Source organism: Lycium barbarum, chromosome 6 (assembly GCF_019175385.1).
Source record: "Lycium barbarum isolate Lr01 chromosome 6, ASM1917538v2, whole genome shotgun sequence".
NCBI classification, from domain to species: domain Eukaryota; kingdom Viridiplantae; phylum Streptophyta; class Magnoliopsida; order Solanales; family Solanaceae; genus Lycium; species Lycium barbarum.
In genome coordinates, this window is record NC_083342.1 from 29209394 (window position 1) to 29219468 (window position 10075).

Here is a 10075-nt window from a genome sequence, read left to right on the forward strand (position 1 = left end):
ACCCCTCCCCCTAACTTTTCTAATTTAAAATTTCAACCTTCAATTCAGAAATTTTCCAGGGAAAAGAGTCACTTCTAAGGGTGTGTTTGGTATGGGAGAAAACAGTTTCCGAAAAATATTTTCCAATTTTCTCATGTTTGGTTGGTCAAAATGATTTGAATAATATTTTCTCTAGGAAACAAGTTTCATAAGTGACATTCCAAGTTCATTGACTCTTTTTTTTTTTTTTTGAGAAGGTAACATCCAAGTTCATTGACTCTTCCCCACCCACCCATCCCTCTTGACCATCCCACCCCTATAATGTTTTACTAAATTACTTATAAATGCTCTTTGAATAATATTGTTTTGCTTACTTACTAAACACTAGAAAATAAGTAAGAAATCCACTTATTTTGAAAGAAACATTTTCCATGGAAAATATTCTTCTTCATACCAAACACACACTAAACCAAACTAAACTTTTAGGTAAAGTTACCATTTATTCCTCTTCTACACACCGCTTCAGTGTTTAATTATACAGTAAAGCCCGTAAACAACAACCAAATTCCATTCTTAAACAAGACACTAATCATTCTAGAACCACTTAGAACACCCAAAAAGGGTAAATGACGAGAAACCTGTTTATAACAACCACAGTTAGGTTTTTCTAGTATGTTAAAAAGTAGAGCACAATTGTTTTCACTATTTCAATACGAGAAAGAATAAAATATTTAATTCTAGTTACCAAATGTAGCTAAATATAATAACAAACCTATCATCAGTTAAAATGTAACTCCAATTACTAAACACTGACGGTAACAACAATCAAATAATCAAATTATTCACAGAAAAAAGGGTTAAATATCAGAGCGAAAAAAGAAGAAAAAAAACAGTAAAAAATTAGGGTTTTTACCTGATTGCAGCTCGAGGAATGAATGAGCTACATGTATGTGTATATATATGTAGCTAAATATAGTGACGAATCTATACAGTTAAATTTTACTCCAATTTACTAAACACTCACGGTAACAACTAGCAACAATCAAATTATTCACATAAAAAGGGTTAACTATCAGAAGGAAAAAAACAGTATTTTTAATCAAGTTTCTAAATGTAGCTGAATATAATGACGAATCTATACAGTTAAATTTCACTCTAATTACTAACCACTGAAGGTTCCAACTAGCAAAGATCAAATTACACACAGAAAAAGGGCTAAATATCAAATTATTCACAGAAAAAGGGTTAAATAAGAAATTATTCGAATTTTGGAGTGACAAGTAAGAAATTAGGGTTTTTACCCGATCGCAGCTATGGAGAACTACATGTATATATGCATATATATATGGGAAAGAGAATTAAGAACACTTTGGAAGAATCAATTCTCCTTTTTGAGGTTTGTGATGGTTCGATCGAAAGTGAATGAAATTTGAGCTAAGATTTTTGTGTAAGTGCTTTGTTTTGTTTGTAAAAGGGGTTTGGGGTTGTGAAGATTGAATAGTAGCGCTTCGTTTTTTTGTTTCTTACTTTTCGTCCCTCCTGCTGGGAAGACTCGTATGTTCGGCCCCCTTAACTTCTGTCCTGTTTAGTTTGGCTCCAGAGAGAATGGAAAAGGGCTAAAAATGCCCTTAAACCATTAGAAAAAGTCTAAAAATACTTTTCATCCACCTATTTTGCTAAAAATACCCCTCAAAGGTATGGTGTGTAGTTGGGATTTCGACCAAATGTTGGGGGCTCATTTGGCCATTTTCTCAAGTAAAATTCTACTACCCCTCTGCCTCAATTTATGTGATACTTTTCACTTCTCGAGATTCAAACTGCATGAATTTTGACCAACATTTTAAGATGTACTTTTTCACCAAATTGATATGAGAAAAGTTGCAATTTGTAGTACTTTACATGTAGTTTTCAAAAATATAAAACTTAATCTTATAATATTGAGTTAATCGGATACAATTTAGCTTCAAAGTTTAGTCAAATTGACTCTCGAAAAGCGAAAAGTAACACATAAATTGGAAAGGAGAGTAATATATATCAAATTTAAACATTAAAAAGATTTTTTTTCAAGGAAAATATATAACGATCTGACAATATGACTATTCCTAAGTAGGATCTCTACATGGATATTAACAACTAGATTAAGAACATACAAATATTAAAATTTATTGATAAGGAATAATGATATACTCCCTCCAATTCATTTTACTTGTCATGGTCACTATAAATATTTGGTCCAGAGTACTTGTCATTTTAGAAAACCAAGATAGAATTAATTTTCTTTTTCCACCTTAAACCTTACTTATAATGTGAAGATTTAAGAACTTTTCCCAGGGTTGCCTTTGCTTGCTCCATCCGTGTTACACTTTAATCTTCCTGAATGTGGCAGTAGCATTAAATCGAAATCAAGAAATAATTATGTATAGTTTAGTCGAATTATCCTTTTAATTAATATTTTCTTAGAAAATTTAACTCATATAATAGCTCATAACTAATGTAAACCTAAAATAACCCTATCTAATTTTCTTTACCAGCTTTAAACGTCCAGGGATAGCTCTTTTCTTTTTTTTAGCCGATTAATCAAGTACTTAGGGACCATTATCTAAGCCTACAATTTAGGGATTAGTATTACTAGCTTTAAGCCATAATTTTCCTTATTTTTAGGCTTTATTTAAGTTATAAGAGTTTTATCCTCTACTGACTATTACAATTTCTCCGTTACGTAACCTTACCCACCCCTCACAACTTTTTCTTCTCCAATATTCATAAACCCATATTCCCCCATTCTTATCAAAGTTTTTGGGTGGGTACTTTCTGATTTTTGCAACAAAATCAATTAGTTTTCATAGATTATACTCGAAAATGGAGAGAAAAGCTTTCAATTCCAAATCTGAACCTGAAATTGAAAAGTTTTTCAGTTGAGAAATAGTGACATTTTTCACTTAGTTGGACGGGATTTAATGGTGACTGGGAGAAGTGTGCACAACCGTACATATACTGCGTAATAGCTGTATAATTTGTATATAGTTAATTTGAGAGATAGAGGAAAGAAGTCATTTATACATTGTGTAATCAATGTATAGTCACTGTATGAATATGTATATAATCATTGTATAATATGTGTGTATATAATCATTATGTATACATATACTAATTATACATTCTTGTATGCATTTATTATACACGGATAAATTTCCTAGAATTTTTAGCGCTTTTTGGTGAAGATCTAGTAATAGTTTTCCAGCCTTCTTAAGTCCAATTTTTCTCAACGTTGGAAATAAATGATTTGGAGATAATGAATGATGCAATTATACATTCCTTTCACCTAAGTTTTCTTTAACACCTGGAAGTAATGTGTTGGGGACAATGAATGATGCAATTGTTGAAACAATTTTAGGAATTGATATTTTGGAGATAATGCAAAAAATAATTCATTAATAAATTGTGTAATTCGTGTATAATTATTGTATAATATGTATATAATCGGTGTGTATACATTATTAAGTGATTATACATTGATTTGTATATTATATACTGATTATAGATTGATTTATACATTTATTATACACATAAATATTTTGAATTTTTGGTGAAAATGTGGTAAAGAAAATTCTGCCTTCTTTTGATATGATCCAAACTTGTTAATAGCATTTTCTTTCGTTTTCAATCCATGTAATTCGTTTAATTCAAGTAATTTTCTAGAAATTAAGGGAGATTAGCTGGCAGTTAAAAGTCACCTGCAGTGCACGTGACTTGAGCTGTCACAAAGTTAGTTATAACTAACTTTGCCGCTCAAGTGTGATTAATCTATAAATGATAGTTTCAATCATTTTCAATGCATTCAATCAGTTTTCACAAGTGAAATAATATTCTTTCTCTCTTCTCTTCGATTGAAATCCCAATTTATGGTTCTTAAGCTTTGTTTTCAAGAGTAATTCTGTTACATTTACTCTTTAGGCTAGTTTAATTGCTACTTTTGATTCTCATTGAGTCCTGAGTTGCATCATTGGTATCAGAGCCTTGATCTTCTGACCTAGACAATGGGTGATCATAGCACACTACTGCTAGAATTAAGGAAGGAAGTCGACTCTCTCAAAAAGTCCATGGATGGAGTTGTGACTTTAGTGTCTGATATGCACAATATGGTTGATGAAAGAGTGGCACAAGCAATGGAATCAAGAGAATGTTACTAGGTAATGGGGGGGGGGGGGGGGGGAATACCAATGGATACGCAGCAGTTCATGAAGGAAATGCAGTTCCTGAAGCAGTTGTTGATGCAGCACCTGAGAGGAATCACATACAGGAAAGGTATGAAGCTGCTACTAATAGGAAATATCAATTAGAATTTCCCAAGTTTGATGGACAGTATTTGAAAGTTTAGTTGTATAAGTGTGACCAATTTTTTGATGTGGAGGACATAGAGGAGTGTGCTAAAGTAAAAACGGCATCATGTAGACTGGAAGGAAAGGCCTTGCAATGGCACCAGTCATATATGAAAAGTAGGTTGACTAGAGATTGGCCAAGATGGGGTGAATATGTGGGGTGCTTGTATGCCAGATTTGGTGAAGAATTGTTTGATGACCCAATGGGAGATTTCAAAGAACTCAAACCGGTAGCTTCAGTTCAAGAGTATGTAGATATCTTTGATAAATTGCTAACTAGAGTTGAATTACCTGAGGAGTATGTAGTTAGTTATTTTGTAAGAGGGTTAGGACTTGAAATTGGGCTTACTGTCAAGATGTTAGGGCCAAGAACTCTAGCTAAAGCTGTTAGTTTGGCCAAAATTCAAGAACAAACCATTGTTGTCCAACAACAACTTTTTACCGGTATGCTTCCCAATCCAAATTTCAATCCCAGAAATATGTTAAGATTCTCAAATACTAGACCACCATACCATGCCAGTTCTTTTTCCCAAAGCCAGAACCAAAATCCACCCACCAAATCCCACAATGTATCCTTCAAGCCCCAAAGTATAGGACCCAAAACACCCTACAAAAAAGCCAAACTACTAACACTTGTTGAAATGGATGAGAGAAGAAGCAAGGGTCTGTGCTTCAATTGTGATGAGAAATACACTTTTGGTCACATTTGCAAAAAGAAGAGGCAGTTATTTTCCATGGAAGTAGAAGAGGGTGAAGAGATCACTGATTTAGAAGAAGTGACATTTGATCCTGCTGAGTGTTTGTTTATGCTAGGACAAGGGTGGTTCCGAGGGATCCATATTACCTCACGTGTCAGTTCATGCTATGAATGGTATCCATGACTTTAGGACCATAAGAATCACTATTTCTGTCAACGGAAAAGCTATTAATGTGTTGATTGGTACATGCAGTACCCACAACTTCTTGGATCTCAATACTGCTAAGAGATTAGGGCGTGTTTTAACTGCTATATCTCCTTTTGCTGTATTAGTTGCTGGTGACAAAAATGTTTACAACAATTATATGTGCAAGAATTTGATGTGGAAAATATAGGGTGTCTCTTTTGATTCAGATAAGTTTGTATTTCCTTTGGGGGGGGAGGGTGTAACATGGTACTTGGTATTCAGTGGTAATTTGTTACACCTCGTAGTTTTGTACGTTGAGATTCGTTGGATGTTAGTTGTCCTAGTCGTGGACACCGGGTTTATCTTCAAGGTTATATGAGATTATACATGCCTATCTTATGGTTATGAGGGTTTAAGTTCATGTTTAGTAAGTTATGAAAGGATTGGAGAACAAACGAATCAAAGAAATCTAGTTTGTCGAAAATTTGGGAAAAACTTCGCAGAATTTTGGACAAGATTTTTGGTCCAACTTGAGAGAAGTATATCTCCTAGAATATGAGGAGTTATGGAATGCATAACCTATGTAAATTCAAGTTCAGCGACTCTTCTTTCCAATGCAACTAACAGAATACAAATCTGAGAAGCAGGGACATTTTCACGGCCCATTTTCACTGACTGTGAAAATGAAAAATTTTCTACTGTGAAATGGTGACAGTGAGGAGGAGCCACTAGACCAATTTCACGGCCAGTGAAATTTTTCACGGTTCGTGAAAGTGTACCGTGAAATTGAGGCAGTGGAAAATTTTCCCTTTTTATAAATTAGAGGGGCCACGACTTGGGATCATTATTTCACCAAAAATCTGATCCGTGGCCCTCTCCAAGCTCCCTCAACCCTTCCTAATCATCCCAAATCATCCTAAACCTTTTCAAGAGAAGATCAAACTTTGAAACCCTAAGCTAGTTCATGAAAGAGGTGTGTCCTTGCTTCTAGTTTGATTGGTGGTGAATTAAATCTTTGAGTAAGTTGTGTGTGGCTAAAAATCTTCAAGAAAAAGGTATGTTCTTCATCTGTTGATTTGGAGGTTTAGTAAGTCTTAAAGTGAAGGGAATCATAGTAGAGAAATCATAAGAAATTAAGTGGAAGTTGATGGCTATGGATTAGTACTGAAAGGGAGTTTTGGATTGATTTGAGTCTAATTTGAATATAAATCTCTTGGCTATGGTATTGTTGATGTTGTTATGGTTGTTTGGGAGTTGTTTTGAAGTTGGAGGAAGTAGATATGAGAAGTACGTTTTGTGGTGCTCGGTAGACCAACTCCGGCTGCCGTCATGGACCTTCGGTTGGGTCGTGACAAAAGTGGTATCAGAGCAGTTCGTCCTAGGGTTATCTACGAGTCGTGTCAAGTAGAGTTTTGTTTATAGGTATGCAGTGCACCGCACTTATAAGCAGAAGGCTGCAGGACATTTAGGAAAATTTCCTTTCTTTCACATCTTAGATCGTGCGATAGAGCCATGTTATGAGGATTCTTTTTTTCCTAACTATATGTTATGATTTCAGCGATGCTTGTGACGAGGAGAACTTCAGCCAGCCAGAGAGAAAAGGCTGTGGTAGATGAGGGTACCAGTAGAGTGCCAGCGATAGCTGCGGGACAGGGCGAATCTCAGAGTGAGGTCCCATCCCAGTCATCTTAGAGTCCCTCCGCCCAGCAGATCCTAGAGGGGCTGCAGCTACAGTACCCCCAGTTCCTCCACCGGATGCCTCAGGCCAGGAGGTGCGAGAGGCTATTCATTTGTTGACCCAGTTAGTAGCCGCTCAGGCCCAGCGTCAGGGTATGGGTCATGGTGACAGGGCTGTTAGTGCCAGGGTTCGAGATTTTATAAATTTAGACCCTCCAGAATTCTTTGGGTCGAAACCAGATGAGGACCTGCAAAACTTTATAGATGGAATGTTGAGGATGTTGCGGGTGATGCATGCTTCAGACACTGAGTCAATGGAGTTGGCTTCCTATAGGTTACGGGATATTGCCATTCATTGGTATGAGACTTGGTTTTCATCCAGAGGGGTTAATGCACCTCCACCCATGTGGCAAGAGTTCGTAGATGTCTTCCTTCGACATTATTTGTAGCCAGAGATTTGACGGGCCAGAGCTGATAGGTTTTTGAACTTAGACAGGGGAAGATGAGTGCTCGGGAGTATAGTCTTCATTTTAATTCTTTGGCTAGGTGTGCTCTAGCTATGGTAGCTGACATGGGAGATCGTATTTACCGATTTGTGAGTGGATTGGGACCACATTTGATTGATGATTGCTTAACGGCCTCACTTCAAATAGGTATGGATATTTCCCACATTCAGGCGCACGCTCAGAATCTTGGGAAGCGTCAATAGCAGCGAAGGGTCAAGCGTGAGTATGATAGCTGTTATAGTAAGAGAGCTAGATCTTCCAGTGATGATAGTGAGTTCAGAGGGGGTCAGAGGCTGCAGTATTCTAGACACTCAGGCTATCCAGCGGCCAGTACACCTCCGCAATTTGCAGGCTAGAGATTTGATCGACCTATTTATTCAGGACCAGGTCAGAGTTCCACAGCCTCAGGTTCTCAGTATAGAGGTGATTCAGGTCAGATGAGGCCACCTTTATCATGATGTACTCAGTGTGGTAAATTACATACTGGACAGTGTCGCCTGGGTTCAGATGCTTGCTATGCTTGTAGCCAGCCAGGCCATCTTATGCGTGAGTGTCCATCAAGAGGTGGAGAGGTATAGTTCAGCCCATAGGATCGGCAGCTGGATCGTCATCATCGGTACGCCCTCCGAAGCAAGGGTCTCAGACTTCAGCAGGTCGTGGTAGAGGTAGAGGGGGAGCATCCAGCTCGAGCGGTTCTTAGAACCGCATTTATGCACTGGTGGGTCAACATGATCTTGAGTCTTCACCTGATGTGGTTACAGGTATACTATCAGTATCTTCTCATGATGTATATGCATTAGTTGATCTGGGTTCTACATTATTGTATGTTACTCCTTTTATTGCTAGTCGGTTTGGGGTAGTCAATTAAACCCTTTGAAGTATCTATACTCGTTGGTGATCCAGTGATAGCTTGATGGGTATATAGAAATTGTGTGGTTATATTCTGTGATCGACATACTATGGCAGATCTAATTGAGTTAGATATGATTGATTTTGATGTTATTTTGGGAATGGATTGGTTGGCCTTTTGTTATGCTAGTGTTGATTGTAGAAAGAAGATAGTTCAATTTTAGTTTCCAGGAGAACCAGTTCTAGAGTGAAAGGGTAATACAGCATCGCTGAAAGGTAGGTTTATTTCCTATCTTAATGCAAGGAAGATGAGTGATAAGGGTTGTCTTTATCAGCTAGTCTGGGTTCAGGATACAGAAGCGAAGTCGCCAACTCTTTAATCTATTCCAGTGGTTAATGAGTTTCCACATGTATTTTCGGATGAGCTTCCAGGTCTTCCACCAGAGAGGGAGATTGATTTTGTCATCGACGTATTACTAGATATTAAGCCAAGATCCATTCCACCTTATAGAATGACGCCTGCTGAGTTGAGAGCATTGAAGGAGAAGCTAAAGGACTTGCTTGAAAAGGGCTTTATCAGGCCTAACACATCACCATAGGGAGCACCAGTGCTATTAGTGAGAAAGAAAGACGGCTCCTTGCAGATGTGTATAGATTAGAGGCAGCTGAATAAGGTGACAATAAAGAACAAATATCCACTTCCGAGGATCGATGATTTATTTGATTAGCTGGAGGGTGCTAAATGGTTCTCAAAGATAGATTTGAGATTAGGTTATTGTTACGATCCACTTTTACGCTCGCGCATAAAAGGTTCTCATAACTTTGGCTCTTTGTCGTGAACAAACAAAGTGGCCACCTAATTTATTGAACGAGAATTAGGAAATCAGTTTTAAGGGTTAATTTTATTTGAAAACTTTTAAAACAAAATCCAGAGAACAGGTAAGGGTTCTGGTGATCCCCCCGGGGGGGGGGGGGGGGTTAGGCACCCAAGTATTAAGGATCAGCCCAATGCGGTTTACCTACAGATCTAACATTTTATGGATAAAAAATTGTATAACTTGTTTAGAAAATGTGTTCAAATAGTTATATGTATAAAGTTTGAAAGAAGCATATTCATGGCTAATTAATTAGAAAAAGGAAAGAAAGTATATTTCATTTGAAGAATGAGCTTTAAAGGCGTTTTACTTTTGAAAATCATTTTTAGCACTTTAATTATATCTTCAATTCAATTAATGAATTAATTGTATAATTGGGCTAATTATGAAGGAATGAATCACTTCAAAATGTGTACGGTTTATTAAGACTTTGAATTACAAGTATAATCCAACTTCTTAATTCGTTAATGAATTCACCTATTTATAACTCAAAGATACGAGATATCTTTAAGCTATTTCAACAAGTGTTTTGACTTTGAAAATCATTTTTAGCATTTCAATTATATCTTCAATTCAATTAATGAATTAATTCTATAATTGGGCTAATTATGAAGGAATTAATACCTTCAAATGTGCGCGGTTTATTAAGACTTCAAATTATAACTCAACTTCTTAATTCACTAATGAATTCACCTATTTATGACTCAAAAGATACGAGAGATCTTTAAGCTATTTCAACAAGTGTTTTGACTTTGAAAATCATTTTTAGCGTTTCAATTATATCTTTAATTCAATTAATGAGTTAAGCCTATAATTTAGCTAATTGTGAAGGAATAAATCTCTTCAAAATGTGTACGGTTTATTAAGACTTTGAGTTTAAATATAGCTCAACTTCTCATTCCGTTAATGGATTTCCTTGTTTATAA

The 10075-nt window shown here is 36.3% G+C and overlaps 1 protein-coding gene across 6 annotated transcripts in view; it reads right to left on the bottom strand.

Moving 5' to 3' along the window:
* Nucleotides 1-1462, bottom strand: part of LOC132643692 (chromatin structure-remodeling complex protein SYD) — a 58355-nt gene extending 56893 nt beyond the window's left edge. For all 6 annotated transcript variants that reach the window (XM_060360209.1, XM_060360211.1, XM_060360210.1 and 3 more), the window contains exon 1: nt 1281-1462. The gene's annotated coding sequence lies outside the window, so the exon portion shown is untranslated. The remainder of the gene's footprint in view (nt 1-1280) is intronic.
* Between the last annotated feature and the right edge of the window lie 8613 nt (nt 1463-10075).